Consider the following 14,123-nt stretch of genomic DNA (forward strand, 5'->3'; position numbering starts at 1 on the left):
TTCATGATAATTTTGATTTTCTTGATTGTTGTTGTTGATTCTTTGCATTTGATTGTTTTTAGAATTCATTATTGTTGTGATTTACTATGCTTTTCTTTTGTACCTTCCAAGTGTTTGATGAAATGCTTGGAAGGATGTTAGAGTAGAATTCTATGTTCTTAGCTTGGAAAGGTAACTTAAGACTTCTTGAGTTACTAATGTTCAAGTGATTGATAGTTGATAGCCATTGACTCTAGCCTTCATTAATTCAATTAGTGGAAAGCTAGGATTTATGGACTTGGATTGATATAACTCACTTGACTTTCCTTGCTACTTGTTAGAGGATGATTTAGTGGGGTTGTTCCTTGCAACTATCATAATTGTGGTTAGTGATAAGGATAGAGACCCTTGACAACCAACCTTTGCCAAGACTGTTTTGTTATTAGAATTTCATTACCATTTACTTTTCATGTTTCTCGTTCAACACCCCAAAATATACAAATCCATAACCAATAACAAGAACACTACCCTACAAGGCCTTTGAGAGACGACCCGAGGTTCAAATACTGCAGTTTATAGATTTTAGGGGTTTGTACTAGTGACAAACAAATTTTTGTATGAAAGGATTTTTGTTGGTTTAGAGACTATACTTTACAACGAGATTTCATTGGTAAAATTCTAAACCGTCAAAAATCTTCTCATCAGTGTGCTCTCTTGGAAACAAAATCTGCATGGTTTAACACCTAGGAGGCCGAACCACATGACCAATGACGGAGCAATCCTTGTCTTCATCCATCTCCACATGCACATCGTCCATTTCATGGCTGATTTGCTCAATCCTCACCCTTCATGGCAACTTAACCGAACCCTCCACCCTTGTGTTTTGCTTCAAGACTTCATGACCTTGTCTATAAATTGGAAGTAGCACTCCTTAAGCCATACAACTTTGCTTTCTTTGTATAAATCCTCGTCAAGATTTCATTGTTCTTCTCTTAACCAAAGACACCACACAGCACCTCACCTCCCATTCCTTCCATCATAACCATGCCTTAACTAAGGCCTATCTTCTCTTCTTCTTTCTTTCCTAATTCATGGCTTCATCAAGTTCCAAGAGGAGGAAAGGAAAGGAACCAACTATAGCCAAACCACCAACCTATGATACCAAGAGATTTATGTCTCAATTTCATGAATCAATATATCATAGGTTGATTGAATCAAAGAAAGTCATTCCAGAGATGGGGTTCAAATTGAAAGAGGGAGAATATCCCATAATGAGAAGGATAACTACAGAGAGGAGATGGGAACTTTTGTGTGAGCCTATCACAAACATCAGTGTAATCATGATAAGGGAGTTCTATGCAAATACTGTGAGGTCAAGTAAAGACAACCATCCCTATAAGAGCTATGTTAGGGGGGTTGAGGTAGATTTCAGCTCATCATCCATTATGAGAGTCCCACAGATGAGAGTGATAACCTATGGAGAACCCAGCTTTGATGAAAGACTGGAGGGTGAGAATGACCCTGATGAGATATTAAATAGGTTATGCTTTGAAAGTAAGGACTGGGAAAGGGACTCAGAGGGAGCCCCAAGCCACTTGAAGAGAATGGATCTCATACCTAAAGCCAAGGGTTGGTATGAAATTGTGAGAAGATCCATCCTCCCTACTGCAAATACATCTGAAGTCACAATCAAGAGAGCAATTCTGACATATTCCATCCTGAGGGGAGGAGAAATCAACATCCCACAGATCATAGCAGATAACATTCAAGAGATGGCTGAGGATACTAGCAAATCAAGTAGGCTTGGTCACCCAAGCACTATTCTGAGGCTGTGCAAAAGAGCAAGGGTACTCTTTAAGGATGAATATATAGAGAAGGTAAAAGGAAGTAGAGGAATCACCAAGCAAAGAATGGATGGTGTTGTTGACACACAAGAAGAGAGAAGAGATCAAGGAAGGAGAAGGAGACCACAAGTGGAGGGAGAGCAAGCTTCTGGTGCAATGGACTTGAGCCAAATGCAAAGAGCCATTGAAGAAAAGTCTCACCACTATATGACAGCACAGGAGCAACAACAGGAGCACTACTTGAGGCAACAAGAGCAATACTTAAAGCCAGGAGCAACAAGAGCATTGGCAGCAGCAAATGATGGAGAAGCAAGAAAGCTTCCAACTCAAGATGTTGGAGCAACAAAGAGAGTTTCAAGCAAGAATCTTGAAGGGGCAAATGGAACAATCTACAAACTTTCAAGAATCATTTAATAGATTGTCCCTACGCTAAGCCAAGTATAGGGAGTACACCCAAAATCTCTATCAATGGAAGAATATATATCATACAATTGGAGAGCATAGAAACTTGGACAGAATGGAGTATGATATAAAAACTCAAGCAAAGTTGGACTATGTAGTTCATTGCATGCCAACATTGAATCAGCAGGCCAAGCCATTTGAGCAATGTCAAGAATTGGTAGACCATCAGAGAGCAAAAGCCAGTAAAAATATAGCACACATGCGACAAGGATTGGAGGAGGCTGGACTCTTGGGTCAAACAGACCACATTTGGGATCGTAGGTGCCCTGTTGAAGAACCCCAAGATGCACAGAAGAAGAGGAAGAAGAAAGGAGAATCCAGCAAGGGACAAGAGCATAACAACTAGAGGTGGTGGATTTCCTTTCATGTTTTTAATTAAATTAGGATGATGCATATCTGAAACATGATATGCCTCCAAATATTGTATGTTCTGCACTTTCATGTTTTAATAGATTTCTTTTTATTAGGATCTGCATAATGCTTGTTATCATTCATCTGCTTTAAATTCATGTTTTGTTTCCCCTTTTGCATCAATAAGAGAAAATATTTGAAATAGAAAGTGATTGTTCAATGTGGTTGGAATTAGAAAGTGGTGGTAAGTGCTTAATTTGATGACAAGCCCAATAATGAAAACTGCATAATAGAATATCTCTTGTAGTGTGAACTTAGTTGCTGCTATAAAACCTGTCACTAATGAACATCCCTGCAAAATGAAGAAAAGTGAGAAAGAAAAGAAAAGAAAAGCCATGAATTGGCAAAGAAACAAACAATAAGGCTAGACACCAATAGCTTGGACCTTAGGACATATGCATGTGGTGCTTCTTGTACTAGGATCTGCTTGGACAATTAGGTTCTGAGGAGTCTTTTAAAACTTGGTAACTTGGATTAACTAATCCGGGATTATCAACCGAAAGTTCATTGTCAAGAGCAACCTAGCTACAAAGCATTTAGTAACCCAAAGAGGTGCTGGGCATCAATGTTCCTAAGAAGATTTGTGAGCCAAGTGTCTGTAGTGAAGAAGTATTGAGAAAAATTAGGCCAAAGGCTGCTGCAACACTTAACACTAAGCTATCATTGAGAAATAAGCTTTCTAAGAAAAATAAAGAAAGAAAAAGCTAACTGGGATCAATAGAATAACAAGGTAATATAGCAGCAACGCTAGTGAATCCTAAGAGGGACATTTCTTATCTATCAGCAAAGAATAACTGAGTTGCATCTTGTCTGCATAAAATGCCACAGTCTTAATTCAATTACCTGCTTAATAAGGACATGTATGCTTCTCTGTTTCATTTCATTATCTTCTCATGTTTAATGCTTGCTTGGGGACAAGCAAGGTTTAAGTTTGGTGTTGTGATGATAAGTCAACTTATGCTAGTTTTACAAGCATTTTTCATTAGTTTCATTTGATTTTATGCACTTTCTTGCACAATAAGTAAGTGATTAGAGTGGATTTTTATGATTATTTTAAATCAATCAAACATCATTTATTTTACGCAAAATCATAGGTTTTATGCTAGAATTAATTGATTTTATAAATGATGCAAAGATCTAGTGCTTTTGGTAAGACTTTGATTGGTTGTTTGGCTGCTTGTAGGTGAAGAAATAATGAAAAAAGGAAAGAACCAGGAAAGCGTTGCATTACAAAGCGTGGCGATCACTAAAGCAACACAAGGGAGTGCTCAACCAAGGGAGCGCTAGAAGGGAGTGCTCTACCAAGGCGCGCAATAAGAGCAGCATTCAAACAAGTGAACGCCACGTTCACAAATGTGAACGTTTTCGGGCATAGTTGGCCCAAGGAGAAGGTGCGCACCAAGCACCCAAAGGAAGCAGCGCTCATTAGGGAAGGCCACGTAGCGCTTAACAAGGCACGCAACAAAGGGAGCAACGTTCACTAAAGTGAATGCCACATTCACTTTTGTGAGCTTTTTCGTGCTCTTGCCTAAGGAAACCAAGGAAGGGTAGCACTAAAAAATTATAGCACAGCGTCCACACCAAGGTTCGAAGAGGGAGCGCGCATCCAAAGAGCATAGCGCTCAATTTAGGAAGCGCAGCGCTCATAAAAGGGAATGCCAAGGCAACCAAAGCGCGCACCAAGCAATCATCAAGGAGCCACGTTCAAAGAGTGAACATAGCGTTCACTACAACAATGCTAGGCAAGAAGGATTGACACGGACGAGGCAAACAAGGAGTGAACGCCAAGTTCACTAACCAAATGGAGCGCTCCACTGGAGCATGCCTCCAACCCAATTTCAATCAATTGCCATCTTGGATCCACTTCTTCGCAAATTTGAAAAGCCCACTCCATGTTTTGAAGACCAAAATAGAAAGTGTATAAATAGGATTTAGTTTGATTTGAGAAGGAATCTTTAGCTCATTTTTTTAGTTTTTCTCTTTTAAATTTTCCTTTTCAGAATTCTAGAATTGAGATTGGATCTGAGCTTGTTTTCTGTTTTCATTTTTTTTCTTCTGCAACTTCTACTTTCTGATTCTAGGTTTTTGAACTCTGATTGAAGAATGCTTTGAAGTTCTTCATCTTGGAGTTCCATTTCTTTTCTGTTTTCTGAATTTAAGAATTCAAGATCGGATCTTGATTGCTTCTCTTTGATTTTACTTCTTCTGCAATTTCTAAATTCTGTCTTAGTTCTTCTGCAATTCTCTTCATCTCATAGTTCTCTGATTTACTTCAATTTACATTTTCTAGTTCAATTCTGAATCCAGTACCCAGATCCCTTTAATTCTTCAAGCAATTTACATTTCCCAGCAATTTAGATTCAGCAATTTAAGTTTCTTGCACTTTAAGTTTCAGTCATTTACTTTTCTTGCAATTTAAGTTTTAGTTCATTTACTTTCTTGCATTCTAAGTTTCATGCAATTTACCCTTTCTACACTTTAATATTCTGTCAATTTCTCCTTTCCCTTTCATTTACTTGCAATTTAGCTTCTGTTAATCAAAATTCACTCAAATCATCAAATATTTGCTTAACTAAATTCATCACCTAACTAAAATTGCTCAATCCATCAATTCCTGTGGGATCGACCTCACTCTTGTGAGTAATTACTACTTGATGTGACCCGGTACACTTGCCGGTGAGTTTATGTGGAATCATTTTTCCCTCATCAGACTCCAAGCCCAAATCCAACTTGCTTCTGCATGGAAAAGACCCAAGAATTGATGGGGGGAAAGGGAGGAATGAATCATACATAACATACACATAATTTTTAACTAGTTTTTGTTCTTGTTTTCTAGAGAGAAAAACTGTTACTTCTCTCTAGATTTAGTTTATTTTTTATCATCTTTTGTTGAATTTTTGAATTGGGTCTTGTTGAATTGAGTTTTAATTGTTAAATCTTAATTTCTCTAGTTGTAATTTGCTTGGATCTTGTGTTAGAATTTTATTTTATCTCTATTTTCCCTTTTCTTTTTATTTTATGAACTTTGTTGATTTTGAATTTCTCTTAGTGCATTGATGTTTTCTATAATTGATAGTGTTATTTGAGTTATTTTCTATTGATAATTGTTGGTGGGTAATTCTAATTTCTAGTTAATTTTGTAATTTAGTTATGTCTTTAGTTAGTGCCTACCATGTGTTTGATGAAATGTTTCCTTTGATTATGGAGTAGTTTTCTATACTCTTGGCCTAGGCTAAGGGGATTAGGTGATTTGAGAACCCTTGTTGGTCAAATTGATACCCATTGACACTAATCTACTACTAAGACAATTAGTAGTTGGATTAGGACTTATGAGTTGAAGTTAATCAAGCCCATTTGACAAACTTTACTTGTAGAAGTAGACTTAATGATTTTGGTTCCTCATAATTGTCTATATAGTTATTATACAAGGATGGTGATCCCAATTCCTATGCCTTATGGTGGACGAAATCGTGATCACTATTCTTTAAGTTGTACTTTTATGGAATTTGAAATTGGCACGAGTGGACACAACTCCGTTCAACTAACCAGCAAGTGTACTGGGTCGTCCAAGTAATAAACCTTACGCGAGTAAGGGTCGATCCCACAGAGATTGTTGGTATGAAGCAAGCTATGGTTACCTTGTAAATCTCAGTTAGGCAGATTAAATTGGTTTATGGTTTCGAAAATAGAAATAACAAAATAGAAATAATAAAAGGGATAGAATACTTATGCAGATTCATTGGTGGGAATTTCAAATAAGCGAATGGAGATACTGTATGGCTCAAGAACGCCTACTTTCTTATTGCTTCAACTCAATCTTTCTTACTCCTTTCCATAGCAAGCTGTGTATAGGGGTTCACCGTTCGACGATGGCTACTTTGAATCCTCTCGGGAAAATGGTCCTCTGCGGCTGTCACTCGCATGGCTAATCGTCTGGAGGCATCACATTGGCCGAAGGCTACATCCCATCCTTGCAGTGAAAACTACGCTCACGCGCTCTGTCACAGCACGGCTAATCACTGGTTGGTTCCCGCTCCTGCTGGAATAGAATCCCTTGATTCTTTTGCGTCTGTCACTAACGCCCAGCACTTGCAAGTCTGAAGCACGTCACAGTCATTCATTACCGGAATCCTACTCGGAATACCACAGACAAGGTTAGACTTTCCGGATTCCCAGGATCCTACTCGGAATACCACAGACAAGGTGAGACTTTCCGGATCATCATGAATGCCGCCATCTATCTAGCTTATACCACGAAGATTCTTTTGGGGAATCTAAGAGATACACATTCAAGCTCGGTTGCATGTAGAACGGAAGTGGTTGTCAATCACACGCGTTCATAGGTGAGAATGATGATGAGCGTCACATAATCATCACATTCATCATGTTCTTGGGTGCGAATGAATATCTTGGAATAAGAATAAGAGAGAATTGAATAAAAGAAAATAGAATTGCATTAATACTTGAGGTACAGCAGAGCTCCACACCCTTAATCTATGGTGTGCAGAAACTCCACCGTTGAAAATACATAAGTGAAAGGTTCAGGCATGGCCGAATGGCCAGCCCCCATGTGGTCACAAGACCGAATGATCAAAGACGTCTAATACAATAGTTAAATGTTCTATTTATAATAAACTAGCTCCTAGGGTTTACATGAGTAAGTAATTGATGCATAAATCCACTTCTGGGGCCCACTTGGTGTATGCTTGGGCTGAGCTTGATCAATCCACGAGCTGAGGCTTCTCTTGGAGTTGAACTCCGAGTTATGACGTGTTTTGGGCGTTCAACTCCGGATCATGACGTTTTTCTGGCGTTTAACTCCAGACAGCAGCATGTACTTGGCGTTCAACGCCAAGTTACGTCGTCAATTTCCGAATAAAGTATAGACTATTATATATTGCTGGAAAGCCCTGGATGTCTACTTTCCAGCACCGTTGAGAGCACGCCATTTGGAGTTCTGTAGCTCCAGAAAATCCATTTTGAGTGCAGGGAGGTCAGATTCCAACAGCATCAGCAGTCCTTTTGTCAGCATTTTTCAGAGTTTTGCTCAAGTCCCTCAATTTCAGCCAGAAATTACCTGAAATCACAGAAAAACACACAAACTCATAGTAAAGTCCAGAAATGTGAATTTAACATAAAAACTAATGAAAACATCCCTAAAAGTAGCTTAAACTTACTAAAAACTACCTAAAAACAATGCCAAAAAGCGTATAAATTATCCGCTCATCACAACACCAAACTTAAATTGTTGCTTGTCCCCAAGCAACTGAAAATCAATTAGGATAAAAAGAAGAGAATATACTGTAAATTCCAAAATATCAATGAATATTAATTCTAATTAGATGAGCGGGACTTGTAGCTTTTTGCTTCTGAACCGTTTTGGCATCTCACTTTTTCCTTTGAAGTTTTGAATGATTGGCTTCTCTAGGAACTTAGAATTTCGGATAGTGTTATTGACTTTCCTAGTTAAGCATGTTGATTCTTGAACACAGCTACTTATGAGTCTTGGCCGTGGCCCTAAGCATTTTGTTTTCCAGTATTACCACCGGATACATAAATGCCACAGACACATGACTGGGTGAACCTTTTCAGATTGTGACTCAGCTTTGCTAGAGTCCCCAGTTAGTGGTGTCCAGAGCTCTTAAGCACACTCTTTTTCTTTGGATCACGACTTTAACCACTCAGTCTCAAGCTTTTCACTTGGACCTTCATGACACAAGCACATGGTTAGGGACAGCTTGATTTAGCCGCTTAGGCCTGGATTTAATTTCCTTGGGCCCTCCTATCCATTGATGCTCAAAGCCTTGGATCCTTTTTACCCTTGCCTTTTGGTTTTAAGGGCTATTGGCTTTTTCTACTGCTCCTTCTTCTTTTTTTTTTCTATTTTTTTTTCGCCATTTTTTTTTCAAATTTTTCACAAGCTTTCTTTTTCACTACTTTTTCTTGCTTCAAGAATCAATTTCATGATTTTTCAGATCCTCAATAACATTTCTCTTTGTTCATCATTCTTTCAAGAGCCAACAATTTTAACATTCATAACAACAAGATAAAAAATATGCACTGTTCAAGCATTCATTCAGAAAATAGAAAGTATTGTGACCACATCAATATAATTAAATTAAAATTCAAGGATAAATTCGAAATTCATGTACTTCTTGTTCTTTTGAATTAAAACATTTTTCTTTTAAGAGAGGTGAAGGATTAATGGAATTTATTCATAGCTTTAAAGCATGGTTACATACTAATGATCATGATGAAATAAAGACACAAAACATAGATGAACACAATATTAAAAACCGAAAAGCAGAAAGAAATAAGAACAAGGAACGAGTCCACCTTAGTGGCGTCTTCTTCTTGAAGGACCAATGATGTTCTTTAGCTCTTCTATGTCCCTTCCTTGCCTTTGTTGCTCCTCCCTCATTGCTCTTTGATCTTCTCTTATTTCATGGAGAATGATGGAGTGCTCATGATGTTCCACCCTTAATTGTTCCACATTGTGGCTTAAACCTTCTAAAGAAGTGTTGAGTTGCTCCCAATAGTTGTTTAGAGGAAAGTGCATCTCTTGAGGCATCTCAGGGATTTCTTGATGATGAGCTTCCTCATGCATCTCTTGAGAACCGTGAGGGGTCTCTCTTGCTTGCTCCATCCTCTTCTTGGTGATGGGCTTATCCTCTTCAATGAAGATGCCTCCTTCTATGATGACTCCAGCTGGGTAACATAGATGGCAAATAAGGTGAGGAAAAGCTAGTTGTGCCATGGGTGAAGGCTTGTCGGCTATTTTGTAGATTTCATTGGAGATGACCTCATGAACTTCTACTTCCTCTCCAATCATGATGCCATGAATCATGATGGCCCGATCCACAGTAACTTCAGATCGGTTGCTAGTAGGAATGATGGAGCGTTGAATGAACTCCAACCATCCTCTAGCTATAGGCTTGAGGTCCAGTCTTCTTAGTTGGACTGGCTTGCCTTTGGAGTCTCTCTTTCATTGAGCTCCTTCCACACAAATGTCCATAAGGACTTGGTCCAACCTTTGATCAAAGTTGACCCTTCTAGTGTAGGGGCGTTCATCACCTTGCATCATGGGCAAGTGGAATGCCAACCTTACATTTTCCGGACTGAAATCCAAGTATTTCCCCCGAACCATTGTGAGATAATTCTTTGGACTCGGGTTCATACCTTGATCATGGTTTCTAGTGATCCATGCATTGGCATAGAACTCTTGAACCATTAAGATTCTGACTTGTTGCATGGGGTTGGTTAGGACTTCCCAACCTCTTCTTCGGACTTCATGTCGGATCTCCGGATACTCATTTTTCTTGAGCTTGAAAGGAACCTCAGGGATCACCTTCTTCTTTGCCGCAACATCATAGAAGTGGTCTTAATGGCTTTTGGAGATGAATCTTTCCATCTCCCATGACTCGGAGGTGGAAGCTTTTGTCTTCCCTTTTCCTTTTCTAGAGGATACTCCGGCCTTAGGTGCCATTGATGGTAATGGAAAAACAAAAAGCTTATGCTTTTACCACACCAAAATTAAAATATTGCTCGCCCTCGAGCAAGAGAAGTAAGAAGAGAAGAAGAAGAAGAAGAAAATATGGTAGAGAGGGAGAGGGGTAGGTTCGGCTTAGGTGAAGAAGAAGGGGTTGTGTTGTGTGAAAATGAAGTAGAATGGAAGGGTATTTATAGGGAGAGGGGGTAGTGTGTATTCGGCCATTTAGGGTGGGAATGGGTGGGAAATTGGTTTTGAATTTTTGAAGGTAGGTGGGGTTTATGGGGAAGAGTGGATGGAGAAGTGTGGTGAATGGGGTAATTGGGAAAAGGAATTGAGGTGATTGGTGAAGAGTGTTGGGAAGTGTGGCATGGGGAATAGGAGAGTGTGATTAGGATTAAAAGGTAAGGTGGGAATATGTTAGGTGGGGATCCTGTGGGGTCCACAGATCCTGAGGTGATCCTGTGGGGTCCACAGATCCTGAGGTGTCAAGGAATTCCATCCCTGCACCAAATAGGCATGTAAAATGCCTTCGTGCATCATTCTGGCATTTAAACGCCCATTGGTGCACATTCTGGGCGTTCGACGCCCACGTAAAGCATGTTTCTGGCGTTGAACGCCAGTTTCATGCTTGTTACTGGCGTTCAGCGCCAGCTTTTCTTCTCTGGGCACATTCCTGGCGTTCAGCGCCAGAATGTTGCTTGTTTCTGGCGTTCAGCGCCAGAATGATGCTCTGTTCTGGCGTTGAACGCCAGCCAGATGCATCTTACTGGCGTTGAACGCCAGCCTGTGCGTCCTCCAGGGGGTGTGAATTTTTTCTTCTGCTGTTTTTGATTCTATTTTTAATTTTTATGATTTTTTTGTGACTCCTCATGATCATGTACCTAATAAAACACAAAATAACAATAAAATAGAATAAAATAAAATTAGATAAAATTGGGTTGCCTCCCAACAAGCGTTTCTTTAATGTCAATAGCTTGACAGTGGCTCTCATGGAGCCACAAGGTGATCAGGTCAATGTTGTATAGTTGCCAACACCAAACTTAGAGTTTGGATATGGGGTCTTAACACCAAACTTAGAGTTTGGTTGTGGCCTCACAACACCAAACTTAGAGTTTGACTGTGGGGGCTCTTCTTGACTCTGAACTGAGAGAAGCTCTTCATGCTTACTCTCTTCTGTCACAGAGGGATGGCCATGTGCCTTAAACACAAGGTAGTCCCCATTCAATTGAAGGACTAATTCACCTCTGTTGACATTTATCACAGCTCCTGCTGTGGCTAGGAAAGGTCTTCCAAGGATGATGCAATCATCCTCTTCCTTCCTAGTGTCTAAGATTATGAAATCAGCAGGGATGTAAAGGCCTTCAACTTTTACTAGCACGTCCTCTACTATTCCATAAGCTTGTCTCAATGACTTGTCTGCCAGTTGTAATGAGAACAAGGCAGGTTGTACCTCAATGATCCCCAGCTTCTCCATTACAGAGAGTGGCATAAGATTTATCCCTGACCCCAGATCACACAGAGCTTTTTCAAAGATCATGGTGCCTATGGTACAGGGTATTAAGAACTTGCCAGGATCTTGTTTCTTTTGAGGTAGAATTTTCTGAATCCAAGTATCCAGTTCATTGATGAGCAAGGGAGGTTCACTTTCCCAAGTCTCATTACCAAACAACTTGGCATTCAGCTTCATGATAGCTCCTAAATATTGAGCAACTTGCTCTCTAGTTACATCTTCATCCTCTTCAGAGGAAGAATAGTCTTCAGAGCTCATGAATGGCAGAAGGAGATTTAATGGAATCTCTATGGTCTCTATATGAGCCTCAGATTCCTTTGGATCCTTGATGGGAAATTCCTTCTTGCTTGAGGGACGTCCCAGGAGGTCTTCCTCACTAGGATTTTCGTCCTCCTCCTCCCTTGTGCATTCGGCCATATTGACTATGTCAATGGCTTTGCACTCTCCTTTTGGATTCTCTTCTGTATTGCTTGGGAGAATACTGGGAGGAGTTTCAATGACTTTCTTACTCAGCTGGCCCACTTGTGCCTCCAGATTTCTAATGGAGGATCTTGTTTCACTCATGAAGCTGAAAGTGGCCTTTGACAGATCAGAGACTATATTGGCTAAATTAGAAGTGTTTTGTTCAGAATTCTCTATCTGTTGCTGAGAAGATGATGGATATGGCTTGCTATTGCCCAGCCTATTACGTCCACCATTGTTAAAGCCTTGTTGAGGCTTTTGTTGATCCTTCCATGAGAAATTTGGATGATTTCTCCATGATGGGTTATAGGTGTTTCCATAAGGTTCACCCATGTAATTAACCTCTGCCATGGCAGGGTTCTCAGGATCATAAGCTTCTTCAGAAGCTGCCTCTCTAGTACTGTTGGATGCATGTTGCCATCCATTCAGATTTTGAGAGATCATGTTGACTTGTTAAGTCAACACCTTGTTCTGAGCCAATATGGCATTCAGAGCATCAATTTCAAGAACTCCTTTCTTTTGAGGTATCCCATTATTCACGGAATTCCTCTCAGAAGTGTACATGAATTGGTTGTTTGCAACCATGTCAATGAGTTCTTGAGCCTCTTCAGGCGTTTTCTTCAGGTGAATAGATCCACCTGCAGAATGGTCCAATGACATTTTCGAAAATTCAGAGAGACCATAATAGAATATATCTAATATGGTCCATTCTGAAAACATGTCAGATGGACATCTTTTGGTCAGCTGCTTGTATCTTTCCCAAGCTTCATAGAGGGATTCACCATCTTTTTGTTTGAAGGTTTGAACATCCACTCTCAGCTTGCTCAGCTTTTGAGGAGGAAAGAATTTATCCAAGAAGTTAGTGACCAGCTTATCCCAGGAGTCCAGGCTATCCTTGGGTTGTGAATCCAACCATATTCTAGCTCTGTCTCTTACAGCAAAAGGGAAAAGCATGAGTCTGTAGACTTCAGGATCAACCCCATTCGTCTTTACAGTCTCACAGATCTACAAGAACTCAGTTAAAAACTGATAAGGATCTTCAGATGGAAGTCCATAAAACTTGCAGTTTTGTTGCATTAAAGCAACTAACTGAGGTTTCAGCTCAAAGTTGTTAGCTCGAATGGCAGGAATGGAGATGCTTCTTCCATCAAACTTGGACGTTGGCTTTGTGAAGTCACCAAGCATTCTCCTTGCATTATTATTATTTTCGGCTGCCATCTCCTTCTCTTGTTCGAAAATTTCTGAAAGGTTGTTTCTGGATTGTTGTAATTTAGCTTCTCTTAATTTTCTCTTCAGAGTCCTTTCAGGTTCTGGATCAATTTCAACAAGAGTGCCTTTATCCTTGTTCCTGCTCATATGAAAGAGAAGAAAACAAGAAAAGAAGAGGAATTCTCTATGTCACAGTATAGAGATTCCTTTATGTTAGTAGAAAAAGAAGGGGTAGAAGAATGAAGAGGGAGATTCGGATTTCTGGATGAAGAGAGGTGGAGAGAAGTATTAGTAATTAAATAATTAAATAGAAGAAGAAAAAAAAGAAAGGAAATTTCGAAAATAATTTTGAAAAAGAGGTTAGTAATTTTCGAAAATTAGAGATAAAATGTAATTAAAATAAAACATGAAACAATTAGTTAATTAAAAAGAATTTTTGAAAAAGGGATGAGATATTTTCGAAAATTAGAGAGGGAAAAGTAGTTAGGAAAAAAGATAAGAAACAAACAAAAAGTTAGTTAGTTGATTGAAAAAGATTTGAAATCAAAATTGAAAAGATAAGAAGGTAAGAGGTTTAGATAAGATATTTTGAAATCAAATTTTGAAAAAAAGATAAATTTTTTTTTTTAAAAAGATATGATAAAAAGATAAAAAAAATTTTAATAAAAAGATATTTTGAAAAAGATTTAATTTTTTTAAAATGACTTAACTAACAAGAAACTACAAGATAAGATTCTAGAAATTAAAGATTGAA

The sequence above is a fragment of the Arachis stenosperma genome, chromosome 5 (genome assembly GCF_014773155.1).
Source record: "Arachis stenosperma cultivar V10309 chromosome 5, arast.V10309.gnm1.PFL2, whole genome shotgun sequence".
Taxonomy (NCBI): Eukaryota; Viridiplantae; Streptophyta; class Magnoliopsida; order Fabales; family Fabaceae; genus Arachis; species Arachis stenosperma.